A 17,092-nucleotide genomic window follows, 5' to 3' on the forward strand; every position below is an offset into this window, starting at 1 on the left:
CCATCCCCAAGGTATTTGACGTATCGAACGCCGTGAAGCTCCTCACTCCTGCCGAAAATTTTCAGTGCTCCTGCGACTTCCATTCCACCGCTGGTGCCTTGGTAGTTGCTTTGGCACACCTCTCTATGAAGGGGGTCACTGTTTGTGCCCTTGATGCTGCACTTTGGACAACGTTTAGACAAAACCTCCACATCCAGCACTTTCCCAGAGTCTACACTGGTCGCAGAGACTATGCCGTTATTGGAAGTATGGCCTCGCTTCTGCCAGCTTCCATCAAGAGCAACTGCGATGTCTTTATCCCCCTTATTCAGCTGCACAGCTTCGTCAGCGGCCCTTTTCATCGACTCCTGAGCAGCAGCTTCGATGTGACCTAGAAGCTCTTGATTGTATTTCGCAAACTTTGTCGGCGGCTTAGGAAGGTTTAGCATAGCACAGAGTATATTTCCTGCAGCCATTCCCTTACCAATGGACCTCAAGGCATACACTAACCTGAGGTTGGCTTCATAGAGGCCAGAAGTAGTTTTCTTCGACGTCTCAAATCGTTGTGCGGCACTACACACTTCACAGTTCAAACTGTAAACGCTTGCAACACCTACCCGTTTTGTCACAATTTCGATGAGCTCAACACTTCCACCGCACTCTCTGCACACACAAATCTGTGTAATTGCAGCACAAATGCCGTCCATGTCCATTAAGGCATATTGGCTGCTGCTCTGTAGCACATCCTGGAAGCACAGAGAAAATCTTGAAAGCTTCGATGTCGAGGAGCTGGCGCGTTCGGGATCTCATTCGGTCGTGGACATCCTTTTGCTTTTTCACGATGAGCGTAGCGGTTGCCGTGAAATTCACGCCTGACGAAGGCCTTCTTTTCCCTGGGCATCTCAACTTATCAGCAGCGAACAACACCGGCACAATTTACAATACTGATCGAAAGCACTCGGACACGCAGCTGCATGAAGGTTGCAGAAACGTGGAAAAAACGTGCAAAGAGGAGCTGTACAATAGTTGCCAGACAATTTTTTTATACGTAGCTGATTTTAGACAAGTTTTGAAATCGGGTGGTGGACTTTTTGGTTGAAAAAATTGACGTTAATCCTGAAAGGGGGCGTGGCTGCTCACTACTTGGTTTCGGAAAAAGCGTTTTTCAGCCGTAAATATGGCTTTCTGAGGAAAGTGCGATCATGGAACATGTGTAGAAAGAATTGAACTTCTAAAATTCCAAAAGAAAAAAAAACCGATTTTTTTCTAATTTTACCTTACCCTGTGCCCTTAAGTGTCTTATGCTTGCGTGTTGGGTTCGTGTGGCGCGTAAGTAATGCAACCGCTAACACAAACTGGACGGACGGGCAAAATTCGCTGGCACCGGAGAGCAGACACGTAATACTGAAAGTGTAACCGTACCATGCCGCGCTTCGAAAGCACATTAGCTCACCTGTGTGTTCGGCACTGACTAGCGAGCCAGCAGTTCGCGCTTGCCTCAACCGCTGCTGCCAGAAACGCTTCCAGCCTTCCTGCGAGCACGTTGCCGGCCCCAGCCTGTTTCTGCCTCGAGCTGTGCCCACAGGCGCTGGCGTGTTTGTGCCGGCATCGCGTTGCTGGCCCCGTGGCCCAGACCAGCATGCTGTTCCAAGCAATACCGTCACTGCATGTTCAGAAGCCTGTTAACGGCCTTTTAAGAAGCTGCTTGCCTAGAAGCGAGTGGCGACTGCTTAACAAACAGCAAAGAAAGTGAGGGAACCTGGCCGGACACTTCCCTTGCCACAGCAGAGGATTCTCGGCCATGGCGCCGTTCCTTTCCTCGGTCGACGTTTGTGCGATAAGCTTCAAATCACGCTAGAATTTAGACCAATTCCAGGCCTTGGTACAAACAAATACAGCCTTTGAACACGTAAAAAAAATCTGCACGGTACACGAACGGCGGGGTGACACTGTACCGAGATGAAGACCGCAGATAGAAATGGCATCTGCAAGGATGGAATAGCCCTTTGGCATGAGTGGCTGCTACGCAAGCAGCCAGGTTTCATCTAGCGTTTCAAGCCCTCATCGCTGCCGCTTGGTCTTATCCTCGTCTTACTGTTTTTTCTGTGACGTCCTTTGTAACTCCTTCTTCGACTCTGTAGTTTTGTTCGGCAGAGCTCAGCTGTTGGACCTGTTTTCTTTGCTTTGAAGTGTTGTTTTGGTCCGGAATAAACCAGTCTTTTTGTATGGACTGTGGGCGTGTCACTCGTTAGGTGAGACCACGGCTGGTGGACCCCGGTCCATCTGGAAGACAAGGCCTTCAGTTCGCTGTCCGGCGTCAGTGGCACTCTCAAGCTGGCTTCAATAATTTCCTCAATTTGGTCCAACCACTTCGATTGTAATCCTTGCTTTTTGGCTGTTCGGCAAATCTTCAATGCCTTCTGAGATCTGGCAGAGCAGCAATAGCAAGCTCAGCCTACAGATCTCCTGGGGGCTGACTGCCAGATCTTGTCGGAATTGGGCTGAGAAGCCAGTTTTAAGTTTTATAGCGACTACTGGCAGTTGCACTTTCCCGACTGTTACACTGTTATTTGTCTCCAAAAATGCCAATAAATCACCCTGGTGCGTGATCCATAGACATAGACAAGTTATTTGCCTGGTTTTACTTAATTCTGTGTGTGGCTGCGCATCGTACCTGCAGCCGAATTCATTTCACTTTTTGTCTGTACTCCCCTCATCTGTAAGCTTCACTTCGTCATTTTCCACAAGGTCTTTCAGTCTTATGAGACGTTTTGCCAGACCGGCAGCAAAAACTGAACCTGTTCCGATTCGGCATGGAGCTGCGCATAAGCAACCTAGGTCGCCAGTGTCTCGTGTAATTATCCGCCCCACCGCACACATCCGCGGTATGGGCGCAAAAGTGCGAATGGCCTCGAAAGTCTCCTGAGGTCATTATGTATGGAGTATTTTGTTAGCGGCGCCAATAACTGGCCTCAAAGCCTTGTCCAGGTTTGTCTAGTCCTTACGGGTTGTTGGCCAGCGGGGTCAGATCGTCGGCGTAGGCCAGGATGTTGTGCTGTCGCTCGTCTCCTAGAACTTCTCGTAGCACTTTATCGATGACGAGGTTGAAGAGTAGTCCGCTGAGGGGGCAGCCCTGGCGAATTCCGGCGGAGATGTCTATGGACTGCGTCACTCCGTCCTTTGCCACGAACTTTTTGGCAGCGCGAGAGGGTCTCGTGCTCTCCCAACCAACGCTGCAGCCTGGATGCTAGGCAACCAGCGCACAGCTTTGCGATCGTCGAGCCGAGGGCGATGGTGCGCCAGTTGCTGATGTCTTGCTCTGGTCCCTTCTTGTGTATCAGTACCGTCAGAGACTCCTTCCATTCTTGGGGCACTCTCTTGAACTTGATGCAGGTGTTGAATACAGCGGTCAAGAACTTGGCTTCCGGGTCGGTGGCTTTCCAGTGTTGGTAGGTGATTCGGTCGTTCCCGGGGGCGCTGTTCTCGCACTTGCGGAGCTTCCGGAGGACTTCTTCTTCTGTGAATTCGTCGAGGGGGAATTCCGCCGGTTCGATGTAGCTGGTCTTGTGTAGCAGGATGGTCGTGTCTACTTCCTTGGGTCCCCACGTGGCCGTAAAATGATCTTGAATGTCTTGCAGCGGGACCGTTGAGTGGCAGCAGGTTCAACCTTGCCCTGTGAAAGAAGCGCCAGTCACAGAAACGGGTGAAAAGACCTGAACGCATGAAATGAGAACTGCTGGGATCGGCGGCGACGCACTCCATCACTTTCCCCTGGTTGGGTTTCTGTTGGAGAGAGTGATTTCGTGTGGCCGTGTCGATCGAGCGCAGCTTCTTCACAACCTTCGTTCGGTGCTTCGGCGCCAGAGTCACGTCGGCACAGGTGATGTGGGGCCCATCTTCCTGCATTTCCCATGTGACCTCGAGACGCCGGGACGCCTTTCGCGCCTCCGCCTATACGGACTTCAGCTGCGTGGCCCGCGCCCTGAAGTCTCCCTCCGTCTCCCCGCTGATGTAGGCTGCGACGTCCGCCTCGGTCACTTCTCGGCCCAGTCTATTGGTGGTGACCTCGGTGACTGCTCGCTTCGCCAGGTCTCGAACCTCTGCGTCTGGAGAAGAGAGGAGTTTAAAAGCGCTGTCGATGCGGCAGATGTCGCTGAGCTCCGCTGCCAGGGGAATTCCCGCCGTGCCTGCTGCTGCGCTGCCGTAGATGTAGTCGTTGCTGGCGTTTGCTAGAAAGGTGGAGACTGCGTTTGATTAGCGGTCGTAGCGCTTCGTCGAGGCGCTCCCACTCTGCCTTCCCCAACAACCCGCACCGCATGGAGAAGTTGAGCGCTGGGTATACGAATGTTTTGACGGCGTCCAACCTCTGCCACGGGGCGAGCATCGAGGTCAGCAGGCGGTGGCCTACGCTGATGGCGTCGTCGACGGTTGCAGTGTCCGGGAACACGCTGAATCCGACGGGGCGTCCTAGAAGAGATTGAGATTCAAAGTCGTTGACCGTCGGTATGGCTGTCCCGTTGATTTCGAAGACTGTTGGCCTGGTTCCGACAGGCGTCCGGCCGCTGAGGTGCAGGGTCTTGCATTTTCCGGGTTTGTGTTTAAGTCCCAACCTGGAAGAGAGGGCTGTTACTTTGTCGATTCGGGCTTGAAGTTCTTCCGGGCTGTTGCCCAGCGGGGTCAGGTCGTCGGCGTAGGCCAGGATATTGTGCTGTCGCTCGTCTCCTTGAACTTCTCGCAGCACTGGATCGATGACCAGGTTGAAGAGTAGTCCGCTGAGGGCGCAGCCTTGGCGAATACCGGCAGAGATGTCGATGGACTGCGTTGCTCCGTCCTTTGCCACGATGCGGGTGGTGTTGTCGCGGTACAAGTCGGCTACGATGGCGCAGAAGTCGTCCCCGGCGCCGGCTCCTCGCGGGGCGTCGACGATGGCGTTGTGGGCGACGGAGCCGAAGGCGTTGGCGAAGTCCAGGAACGCCACGCAGAGCTCCCCACGGCCGGCCCGCACCGCGTCAAGGCGCTCCTGCAGCACGAAATTGTGCTCGAACACGCCGTCGTGCGGCAGGAACCCCTTTTGGCAGCGCGAGAGGGTCTCGTGCTCTCCGAACCAACGCTGCAGCCTGGATGCTAGGCAGCCGGCGTACAGATTTGCGATCGTCGAGCCGAGGGCGATGGGACCCCAGTTGCCGATTTCTTGCTCCTCTCCCTTCTTGTGCATCAGTATCGTCCGAGACTCCTTCCATTCTTGGGGCACTCTCTTGAACTTGATGCAGGTGTTGAATACAGCGGTCAAGAACTTGGCTTCCGGGTCGGTGGCTTTCCAGTGTTGGTAGGTGATTCGGTCGTTCCCGGGGCCGCTGTTCTCGCACTTGCGGAGCTTCCGGGGGACTTCTTCTTCTGTAAATTCGTCGAGGGAGAATTCCGCCGGCTCGATGTAGCTGGTCTTGTCGAGCAAGATGGTCGTGTCGACTTCCTTGGGTCTCCAGGTGGGTGTAAAATGATCTTGTATGTCTTGCAGTGGGACCATTTTTTATTCGCAGAAACGCCTCCATAGTAATTGGTTTAATAGCCCCCTGCTTCGTAGTCACTGTCGCCGTCATTTTTTCGCTTTTCGGCTTGTCGTTTTGACTGTCGGGCCTCTTTTGTAAGCTGTCATGTTGCTCGGTCCGCAAAGTACATGCGCTTATGGTCAGCTTCCCTCAGCCACTTGATGGTGTTGCTCCCTGGGTTCAATCCACACGCCTTCAAAACGTTGGCCCGTGCGATGCTACCATCATTAAATGAAAGAACAGCATCCAGTGTTGCCATCCGTAGGGTCCAAAGCCTAACAAACACATTCTTTGGCGCGCGTTCCCAAACAACATGGTTGAACGACTCATTTGCATTTTGAGTTCGCCCATGCAGGCACTTCTCTAGGAGCTCAGCCTTCGATAGCTCCCTATAAATGGGTTTGATAGCCTCCTAGACAGATGCAGGCAAACTCTCCTTGTGGAAAATTGGCTTGCCCTCTGACTGACTTCTGTTGAAGGCACAACACGTATCAGGTCCCTTTGGGCAAAGTCCATGGCATGGGTCATCGTCTGTGGCCGATAAGTGGAAGAAGGTTGCCCAAACGGCCTTTCGCATTTCATCCAGGTTTCCTACATTTCTTCTGATGGCCAAACCATAGTACGTCTGGAGCTTGTCTATTACTGCATCAGTCAGTCGGCCTCGGCCCGAGAGGCTCTTTCCATCAGAGAGTTTTCCTGCTTTGTTTCCTTTTTTTTAGCCTTCGTAACCTTGTGCCCATCCTTTTTTGCACGTGCCCTATGCACTCAGCCTTGGATATTTCAACGGATTCACCATATGGCATTTGTGCCTTCACAGCCATATAAAAGCCTTGCTGTCACCATCCCCAAGGTATTTGACGTATCGAACGCCGTGAAGCTCCTCACTCCTGCCGAAAATTTTCAGTGCTCCTGCGACTTCCATTCCACCGCTGGTGCCTTGGTAGTTGCTTTGGCACACCTCTCTATGAAGGGGGTCACTGTTTGTGCCCTTGATGCTGCACTTTGGACAACGTTTAGACAAAACCTCCACATCCAGCACTTTCCCAGAGTCTACACTGGTCGCAGAGACTATGCCGTTGTTGGAAGTATGGCCTCGCTTCTGCCAGCTTCCATCAAGAGCAACTGCGATGTCTTTATCCCCCTCATTCAGCTGCACAGCTTCGTCAGCTGCCCTTTTCATCGACTCCTGAGCAGCAGCTTCGATGTGACCTAGAAGCTCTTGATTGTATTTCGCAAACTTTGTCGGCGGCTTGTTTAGCATAGCACAGAGTATATTTCCTGCAGCCATTCCCTTACCAATGGACCTCAAGGCATACACTAACCTGAGGTTGGCTTCATAGAGGCCAGAAGTAGTTTTCTTCGACGTCTCAAATCGTTGTGCGGCACTACACACTTCACAGTTCAAACTGTAAACGCTTGCAACACCTACCCGTTTTGTCACAATTTCGATGAGCTCAACACTTCCACCGCACTCTCTGCACACACAAATCTGTGTAATTGCGGCACAAATGCCGTCCATGTCCATTAAGGCATATTGGCTGCTGCTCTGTAGCACATCCTGGAAGCACAGAGAAAATCTTGAAAGCTTCGATGTCGAGGAGCTGGCGCGTTCGGCGTTCGGGATCTCATTCGGTCGTGGACATCCTTTTGCTTTTTCACGATGAGCGTAGCGGTTGCCGTGAAATTCACGCCTGACGAAGGCCTTCTTTGCCCTGGGCATCTCAACTTATCAGCAGCGACCAACACCGGCACAATTTACAATACTGATCGAAAGCACTCGGACACGCAGCTGCATGAAGGTTGCAGAAACGTGGAAAAAACGTGCAAAGAGGAGCTGTACAATAGTTGCCAGACAATTTCTTTATACGTAGCTGATTTTAGACAAGTTTTGAAATCAGGTGGTGGACTTTTTGGTTGAAAAAATTGACGTTAATCCTGAAAGGGGGCGTGGCCGCTCACTACTTGGTTTCGGAAAAAGCGTTTTTCAGCCGTAAATATGGCTTTCTGAGGAAAGTGCGATCATGGAACATGTGTAGAAAGAATTGAACTTCTAAAATTCCAAAAGAAAAAAAAACGATTTTTTTCTAATTTTACCTTACCCTGTGCCCTTAAGTGTCTTATGCTTGCGTGTTTGGTTCGTGTGGCGCGTTAGTAATGCAACCGCTAACACAAACTGGACGGACGGGCAAAATTCGCGGGCACCGGAGAGCAGACACGTAATACTGAAAGTGTAACCGTACCATGCCGCGCTTCGAAAGCACATTAGCTCACCTGTGTGTTCGGCACCGACTAGCGAGCCAGCAGTTCGCGCTTGCCTCAACCGCTGCTGCCAGAAACGCTTCCAGCCTTCCTGCGAGCACGTTGCCGGCCCCAGCCCGTTTCTGCCTCGAGCTGTGCCCACAGGTGCTGGCGTGTTTGTGCCGGCATCGCGTTGCTGGCCCCGTGGCCCAGACCAGCATGCTGTTCCAAGCAATACCGTCACTGCATGTTCAGAAGCCTGTTAACGGCCTTTTAAGAAGCTGCTTGCCTAGAAGCGAGTGGCGACTGCTTAACAAATACCAAAGAAAGTGAGGGAACCTGGCCGGACACTTCCCTTGCCACAGCAGAGGATTCTCGGCCATGGTGCCGTTCCTTTCCTCGGTCGACGTTTGTGCGATAAGCTTCAAATCACGCTAGAATTTAGACCAATTCCAGGCCTTGGTACAAACAAATACAGCCTTTGAACACGTAAAAAAATCTGCACGGTACACGAACGGCGGGGTGACACTGTACCGGGATGAAGACCGCAGATAGAAATGGCATCTGCAAGGATGGAATAGCCCTTTGGCATGAGTGGCTGCTACGCAAGCAGCCAGGTTTCATCTAGCGTTTCAAGCCCTCATCGCTGCCGCTTGGTCTTATCCTCGTCTTACTGTTTTTTCTGTGACGTCCTTTGTAACTCCTTCTTCGACTCTGTAGTTTTGTTCGGCAGAGCTCAGCTGTTGGACCTGTTTTCTTTGCTTTGAAGTGTTGTTTTGGTCCGGAATAAACCAGTCTTTTTGTATGGACTGTGGGCGTGTCACTCGTTGGGTGAGACCACGGCTGGTGGACCCCGGTCCATCTGGAAGGCAAGGCCTTCAGTTCGCTGTCCGGCGTCAGTGGCACTCTCAAGCTGGCTTCAATAATTTCCTCAATTTGGTCCAACCACTTCGATTGTAATCCTTGCTTTTTGGCTGTTCGGCAAATCTTCAATGCCTTCTGAGATCTGGAAGAGCAGCAATAGCAAGCTCAGCCTACAGATCTCCTGGGGGCTGACTGCCAGATCTTGTCGGAATTGGGCTGAGAAGCCAGTTTTAAGTTTTATAGCGACTACTGGCAGTTGTACTTTCCCGACTGTTACACTGTTGTCTCCAAAAATGCCAATAAATCACCCTGGTGCGTGATCCATAGACATAGACAAGTTATTTGCCTGGTTTTACTTTATTCTGTGTGTGGCTGCGCATCGTACCTGCAGCCGAATTCATTTCACTTTTTGTCTGTACTCCCCTCATCTGTAAGCTTCACTTCGTCATTTTCCACAAGGTCTTTCAGTCTTATGAGACGTTTTGCCAGACCGGCAGCAAAAACTGAACCTGTTCCGATTCGGCATGGAGCTGCGCATAAGCAACCTAGGTCGCCAGTGTCTCGTATCATTATTCGCCCCACCGCACACATCCGCGGTATGGGCGCAAAAGTCTGCGAATGGCCTCGAAAGTCTCCTGAGGTCATTATGTATGGAGTATTTTGTTAGCGGCGCCAATAACTGGCCTCAAAGCCTTGTCCAGGTTTGTCAAGTCCTTACGGGTTGTTGGCCAGCGGGGTCAGATCGTCGGCGTAGGCCAGGATGTTGTGCTGTCGCTCGTCTCCTAGAACTTCTCGTAGCACTGTATCGATGACGAGGTTGAAGAGTAGTCCGCTGAGGGGGCAGCCCTGGCGAATTCCGGCGGAGATGTCCATGGACTGCGTCACTCCGTCCTTTGCCACGAACTTTTTGGCAGCGCGAGAGGGTCTCGTGCTCTCCCAACCAACGCTGCAGCCTGGATGCTAGGCAACCAGCGCACAGCTTTGCGATCGACGAGCCGAGGGCGATGGTGCGCCAGTTGCTGATGTCTTGCTCTGGTCCCTTCTTGTGTATCAGTATCGTCAGAGACCCCTTCCATTCTTGGGGCACTCTCTTGAACTTGATGCAGGTGTTGAATACAGCGGTCAAGAACTTGGCTTACGGGTCGGTGGCTTTCCAGTGTTGGTAGGTGATTCGGTCGTTCCCGGGGGCGCTGTTCTCGCACTTGCGGAGCTTCCGGAGGACTTCTTCTGTGAATTCGTCGAGGGGGAATTCCGCCGGTTCGATGTAGCTGGTCTTGTCTAGCAGGATGGTCGTGTCTACTTCCTTGGGCCGTAAAATGATCTTGAATGTCTTGCAGCGGGACCGTTGAGTGGCAGCAGGTTCAACCTTGCCCTGTGAAGGAAGCGCCAGTCACAGAAACGGGTGAAAAGACCTGAACGCATGAAGTGAGAACTGCTGGGATCGGCGGCGACGCACTCCATCACTTTCCCCTGGTTGGGTTTCTGTTGGAGAGAGTGATTTCGTGCGGCAGTGTCGATCGAGCGCAGCTTCATCACAACCTTCGTTCGGTGCTTCGGCGCCAGAGTCACGTCGGCACAGGTGATGTGGGGCCCATCTTCCTGCATTTCCCATGTGACCTCGAGACGCCGGGACGCCTTTCGCGCCTCCGCCTATACGGACTTCAGCTGCGTGGCCCGCGCCCTGAAGTCTCCCTCCGTCTCCCCGCTGATGTAGGCTGCGACGTCCGCCTCGGTCACTTCTCGGCCCAGTCTCTTGGTGGTGACCTCGGTGACTGCTCGCTTCGCCAGGTCTCGAACCTCTGCGTCTGGAGAAGAGAGGAGTTTAAAAGCGCTGTCGATGCAGCAGATGTCGCTGAGCTCCGCTGCCAGGGGAATTCCCGCCGTGCCTGCTGCTGCGCTGCCGTAGATGTAGTCACTGCTGGCGTTTGCTGGAAGGTAGAGAGTGCGTTTGATTAGCGGTCGTAGCGCTTCGTCGAGGCGCTCCCACTCTGCCTTCCCCAACAACCCGCACCGCATGGAGAAGTTGAGCGCTGGGTATACGAATGTTTTGACAGCGTCCAACCTCTGCCACGGGGCGAGCATCGAGGTCAGCAGGCGGTGGCCTACGCTGATGGCGTCGTCGACGGTTGCAGTGTCCGGGAACACGCTGAATCCGACGGGGCGTCCTAGAAGAGATTGAGATTCAAAGTCGTTGATCGTCGGTATGGCTGTCCCGTTGATTTCGAAGACTGTTGGCCTGGTTCCGACAGGCGTCCGGCCGCTGAGGTGCAGGGTCTTGCATTTTCCGGGGTTGAGTTTAAGTCCCAACCTGGAAGAGAGGGCTGTTACTTTGTCGATTCGGGCTTGAAGTTCTTCCGGGCTGTTGGCCAGCGGGGTCAGGTCGTCGGCGTAGGCCAGGATGTTGTGCTGTCGCTCGTCTCCTTGAACTTCTCGCAGCACTGGATCGATGACCAGGTTGAAGAGTAGTCCGCTGAGGGGGCAGCCTTGGCGAATACCGGCAGAAATGTCGATGGACTGCGTTGCTCCGTCCTTTGCCACGATGCGGGTGGTGTTGTCGCGGTACAAGTCGGCTACGATGGCGCAGAAGTCGTCTCCGGCGCCGGCTCCTCGCGGGGCGTCGACGATGGCGTTGTGGGCGACGGAGCCGAAGGCGTTGGCGAAGTCCAGGAACGCCACGCAGAGCTCCCCACGGCCGGCCCGCACCGCGTCAAGGCGCTCCTGCAGCACGAAATTGTGCTCGAACACGCCGTCGTGCGGCAGGAACCCCTTTTTGCAGCGCGAGAGGGTATCGTGCTCTCCGAACCAACGCTGCAGCCTGGATGCTAGGCAGCCGGCGTACAGATTTGCGATCGTCGAGCCGAGGGCGATGGGGCCCCAGTTGCCGATGTCTTGCTCCTCTCCCTTCTTGTGAATCAGTATCGTCCGAGACTCCTTCCATTCTTGGGGCACTCTCTTGAACTTGATGCAGGTGTTGAATACAGCGGTCAAGAACTTGGCTTCCGGGTCGGTGGCTTTCCAGTGTTGGTAGGTGATTCGGTCGTTCCCGGGGGCGCTGTTCTCGCACTTGCGGAGCTTCCGGGGGACTTCTTCTTCTGTAAATTCGTCGAGGGAGAATTCCGCCGGCTCGATGTAGCTGGTCTTGTCGAGCAGGATGGTCGTGTCAACTTCCTTGGGTCTCCAGGTGGGTGTAAAATGATCTTGTATGTCTTGCAGTTGGACCATTTTTTATTCGCAGAAACGCCTCCATAGTAACTGGTTTAATAGCCCCCTGCTTCGTAGTCACTGTCGCCGTCATTTTTTCGCTTTTCGGCTTGTCGTTTTGACTGTCGGGCCTCTTTTGTAAGCTGTCATGTTGCTCGGTCCGCAAAGTACATGCGCTTATGGTCAGATTCCCTCAGCCACTTGATGGTGTTGCTCCCTGGGTTCAATCCACACGCCTTCAAAACGTTGGCCCGTGCGATGCTACCATCAATAAATGAAAGAACAGTATCCAGTGTTGCCATCCGTAGGGTCCGAAGCCTAACAAACACATTCTTTGGCGCGCGTTCCCAAACAACATGGTTGAACGACTCATTTGCATTTTGAGTTCGCCCATGCAGGCACTTCTCTAGGAGCTCATCCTTCGATAGCTCCCTATAAATGGGTTTGATAGCCTCCAAGACAGATGCAGGCAAACTCTCCTTGTGGAAAAATGGCTTGCCCTCTGACTGACTTCTGTTGAAGGCACACCACGTATCAGGTCCCTTTGGGCAAAGTCCATGGCATGGGTCATCGTCTGTGGCCGATAAGTGGAAGAAGGTTGCCCAAAGGGCCTTTCGCATTTTATCCAGGTTTCCTACATTTCTTCTGATGGCCAAACCATAGTACGTCTTGAGCTTGTCTATTACTGCATCAGTCAGTCGGCTTCGGCCCGAGAGGCTCTTTCCATCAGAGAGTTTTCCTGCTTTGTTTCCTTTTCTTTAGCCTTCGTAACCTTGTGCCCATCCTTTTTTGCACGTGCCCTATGCACTCAGCCTTGGATATTTCAACGGAATCACCATATGGCGTTTGTGCCTTCACAGCCATAAAAGCCTTGCTGTCACCATCCCCAAGGTATTTGACGTATCGAACGCCGTGAAGCTCCTCACTCCTGCCGAAAATTTTCAGTGCTCCTGCGACTTCCATTCCACCGCTGGTGCCTTGGTAGTTGCTTTGGCACACCTCTCTAATAAGGGCGTCACTGTTTGTGCCCTTGATGCTGCACTTTGGACAACGTTTAGACAAAACCTCCACATCCAGCACTTTCCCAGAGTCTACACTGGTCGCAGAGACTATGCCGTTATTGGAAGTATGGCCTCGCTTCTGCCAGCTTCCATCAAGAGCAACTGCGATGTCTTTATCCCCCTCATTCAGCTGCACAGCTTCGTCAGCTGCCCTTTTCATCGACTCCTGAGCAGCAGCTTCGATGTGACCTAGAAGCTCTTGATTGTATTTCGCAAACTTTGTCGGCGGCTTAGGAAGGTTTAGCATAGCACAGAGTATATTTCCTGCAGCCATTCCCTTACCAATGGACCTCAAGGCATACACTAACCAGAGGTTGGCTTCATAGAGGCCAGAAGTAGTTTTCTTCGACGTCTCAAATCGTTGTGCGGCACTACACACTTCACAGTTCAAACTGTAAACGCTTGCGACACCTACCCGTTTTGTCACAATTTCGATGAGCTCAACACTTCCACCGCACTCTCTGCACACACAAATCTGTGTAATTGCGGCACAAATGCCGTCCATGTCCATTAAGGCATATTGGCTGCTGCTCTGTAGCACATCCTGGAAGCACAGAGAAAATCTTGAAAGCTTCGATGTCGAGGAGCTGGCGCGTTCGGCGTTCGGGATCTCATTCGGTCGTGGACATCCTTTTGCTTTTTCACGATGAGCGTAGCGGTTGCCGTGAAATTCACGCCTGACGAAGGCCTTCTTTTCCCTGGGCATCTCAACTTATCAGCAGCGACCAACACCGGCACAATTTACAATACTGATCGAAAGCACTCGGACACGCAGCTGCATGAAGGTTGCAGAAACGTGGAAAAAACGTGCAAAGAGGAGCTGTACAATAGTTGCCAGACAATTTTTTTATACGTAGCTGATTTTAGACAAGTTTTGAAATCAGGTGGTGGACTTTTTGGTTGAAAAAATTGACTTTAATCCTGAAAGGGGGCGTGGCCGCTCACTACTTGGTTTCGGAAAAAGCGTTTTTCAGCCGTAAATATGGCTTTCTGAGGAAAGTGCGATCATGGAACATGTGTAGAAAGAATTGAACTTCTAAAATTCCAAAAGAAAAAAAAACCGATTTTTTTCTAATTTTACCTTACCCTGTGCCCTTAAGTGTCTTATGCTTGCGTGTTGGGTTCGTGTGGCGCGTAAGTAATGCAACCGCTAACACAAACTGGACGGACGGGCAAAATTCGCGGGCACCGGAGAGCAGACACGTAATACTGAAAGTGTAACCGTACCATGCCGCGCTTCGAAAGCACATTAGCTCACCTGTGTGTTCGGCACTGACTAGCGAGCCAGCAGTTCGCGCTTGCCTCAACCGCTGCTGCCAGAAACGCTTCCAGCCTTCCTGCGAGCACGTTGCCGGCCCCAGCCTGTTTCTGCCTCGAGCTGTGCCCACAGGCGCTGGCGTGTTTGTGCCGGCATCGCGTTGCTGGCCCCGTGGCCCAGACCAGCATGCTGTTCCAAGCAATACCGTCACTGCATGTTCAGAAGCCTGTTAACGGCCTTTTAAGAAGCTGCTTGCCTAGAAGCGAGTGGCGACTGCTTAACAAACAGCAAAGAAAGTGAGGGAACCTGGCCGGACACTTCCCTTGCCACAGCAGAGGATTCTCGGCCATGGCGCCGTTCCTTTCCTCGGTCGACGTTTGTGCGATAAGCTTCAAATCACGCTAGAATTTAGACCAATTCCAGGCCTTGGTACAAACAAATACAGCCTTTGAACACGTAAAAAAAATCTGCACGGTACACGAACGGCGGGGTGACACTGTACCGAGATGAAGACCGCAGATAGAAATGGCATCTGCAAGGATGGAATAGCCCTTTGGCATGAGTGGCTGCTACGCAAGCAGCCAGGTTTCATCTAGCGTTTCAAGCCCTCATCGCTGCCGCTTGGTCTTATCCTCGTCTTACTGTTTTTTCTGTGACGTCCTTTGTAACTCCTTCTTCGACTCTGTAGTTTTGTTCGGCAGAGCTCAGCTGTTGGACCTGTTTTCTTTGCTTTGAAGTGTTGTTTTGGTCCGGAATAAACCAGTCTTTTTGTATGGACTGTGGGCGTGTCACTCGTTAGGTGAGACCACGGCTGGTGGACCCCGGTCCATCTGGAAGACAAGGCCTTCAGTTCGCTGTCCGGCGTCAGTGGCACTCTCAAGCTGGCTTCAATAATTTCCTCAATTTGGTCCAACCACTTCGATTGTAATCCTTGCTTTTTGGCTGTTCGGCAAATCTTCAATGCCTTCTGAGATCTGGCAGAGCAGCAATAGCAAGCTCAGCCTACAGATCTCCTGGGGGCTGACTGCCAGATCTTGTCGGAATTGGGCTGAGAAGCCAGTTTTAAGTTTTATAGCGACTACTGGCAGTTGCACTTTCCCGACTGTTACACTGTTATTTGTCTCCAAAAATGCCAATAAATCACCCTGGTGCGTGATCCATACACATAGACAAGTTATTTGCCTGGTTTTACTTAATTCTGTGTGTGGCTGCGCATCGTACCTGCAGCCGAATTCATTTCACTTTTTGTCTGTACTCCCCTCATCTGTAAGCTTCACTTCGTCATTTTCCACAAGGTCTTTCAGTCTTATGAGACGTTTTGCCAGACCGGCAGCAAAAACTGAACCTGTTCCGATTCGGCATGGAGCTGCGCATAAGCAACCTAGGTCGCCAGTGTCTCGTATAATTATCCGCCCCACCGCACACATCCGCGGTATGGGCGCAAAAGTGCGAATGGCCTCGAAAGTCTCCCGAGGTCATTATGTATGGAGTATTTTCTTAGCGGCGCCAATGACTGGCCTCAAAGCCTTGTCCAGGTTTGTCTAGTCCTTACGGGTTGTTGGCCAGCGGGGTCAGATCGTCGGCGTAGGCCAGGATGTTGTGCTGTCGCTCGTCTCCTAGAACTTCTCGTAGCACTTTATCGATGACGAGGTTGAAGAGTAGTCCGCTGAGGGGGCAGCCCTGGCGAATTCCGGCGGAGATGTCTATGGACTGCGTCACTCCGTCCTTTGCCACGAACTTTTTGGCAGCGCGAGAGGGTCTCGTGCTCTCCCAACCAACGCTGCAGCCTGGATGCTAGGCAACCAGCGCACAGCTTTGCGATCGTCGAGCCGAGGGCGATGGTGCGCCAGTTGCTGATGTCTTGCTCTGGTCCCTTCTTGTGTATCAGTACCGTCAGAGACTCCTTCCATTCTTGGGGCACTCTCTTGAACTTGATGCAGGTGTTGAATACAGCGGTCAAGAACTTGGCTTCCGGGTCGGTGGCTTTCCAGTGTTGGTAGGTGATTCGGTCGTTCCCGGGGGCGCTGTTCTCGCACTTGCGGAGCTTCCGGATCACTTCTTCTGTGAATTCGTCGAGGGGGAATTCCGCCGGTTCGATGTAGCTGGTCTTGTCTAGCAGGATGGTCGTGTCTACTTCCTTGGGTCCCCACGTGGCCGTAAAATGATCTTGAATGTCTTGCAGCGGGACCGTTGAGTGGCAGCAGGTTCAACCTTGCCCTGTGAAAGAAGCGCCAGTCACAGAAACGGGTGAAAAGACCTGAACGCATGAAATGAGAACTGCTGGGATCGGCGGCGACGCACTCCATCACTTTCCCCTGGTTGGGTTTCTGTTGGAGAGAGTGATTTCGTGCGGCCGTGTCGATCGAGCGCAGCTTCTTCACAACCTTCGTTCGGTGCTTCGGCGCCAGAGTCACGTCGGCACAGGTGATGTGGGGCCCATCTTCCTGCATTTCCCATGTGACCTCGAGACGCCGGGACGCCTTTCGCGCCTCCGCCTATACGGACTTCAGCTGCGTGGCCCGCGCCCTGAAGTCTCCCTCCGTCTCCCCGCTGATGTAGGCTGCGACGTCCGCCTCGGTCACTTCTCGGCCCAGTCTATTGGTGGTGACCTCGGTGACTGCTCGCTTCGCCAGGTCTCGAACCTCTGCGTCTGGAGAAGAGAGGAGTTTAAAAGCGCTGTCGATGCGGCAGATGTCGCTGAGCTCCGCTGCCAGGGGAATTCCCGCCGTGCCTGCTGCTGCGCTGCCGTAGATGTAGTCGTTGCTGGCGTTTGCTAGAAGGTAGAGACTGCGTTTGATTAGCGGTCGTAGCGCTTCGTCGAGGCGCTCCCACTCTGCCTTCCCCAACAACCCGCACCGCATGGAGAAGTTGAGCGCTGGGTATACGAATGTTTTGACGGCGTCCAACCTCTGCCACGGGGCGAGCATCGAGGTCAGCAGGCGGTG

At 52.8% G+C, this 17,092-nt stretch overlaps 1 protein-coding gene and 1 pseudogene across 1 annotated transcript in view; one reads left to right on the forward strand and one right to left on the reverse strand.

Moving 5' to 3' along the window:
* The window catches only part of LOC144093671 (uncharacterized), a 101,822-nt gene that overhangs the window by 34,273 nt on the left and 50,457 nt on the right, over nt 1-17,092 (forward strand). The window lies entirely within an intron of this gene.
* LOC144094374 (uncharacterized) lies at nt 15,696-17,074 on the reverse strand (annotated as a pseudogene).

The sequence above is a fragment of the Amblyomma americanum genome, chromosome 6 (assembly GCF_052857255.1).
Source record: "Amblyomma americanum isolate KBUSLIRL-KWMA chromosome 6, ASM5285725v1, whole genome shotgun sequence".
Lineage (NCBI taxonomy): Eukaryota > Metazoa > Arthropoda > Arachnida > Ixodida > Ixodidae > Amblyomma > Amblyomma americanum.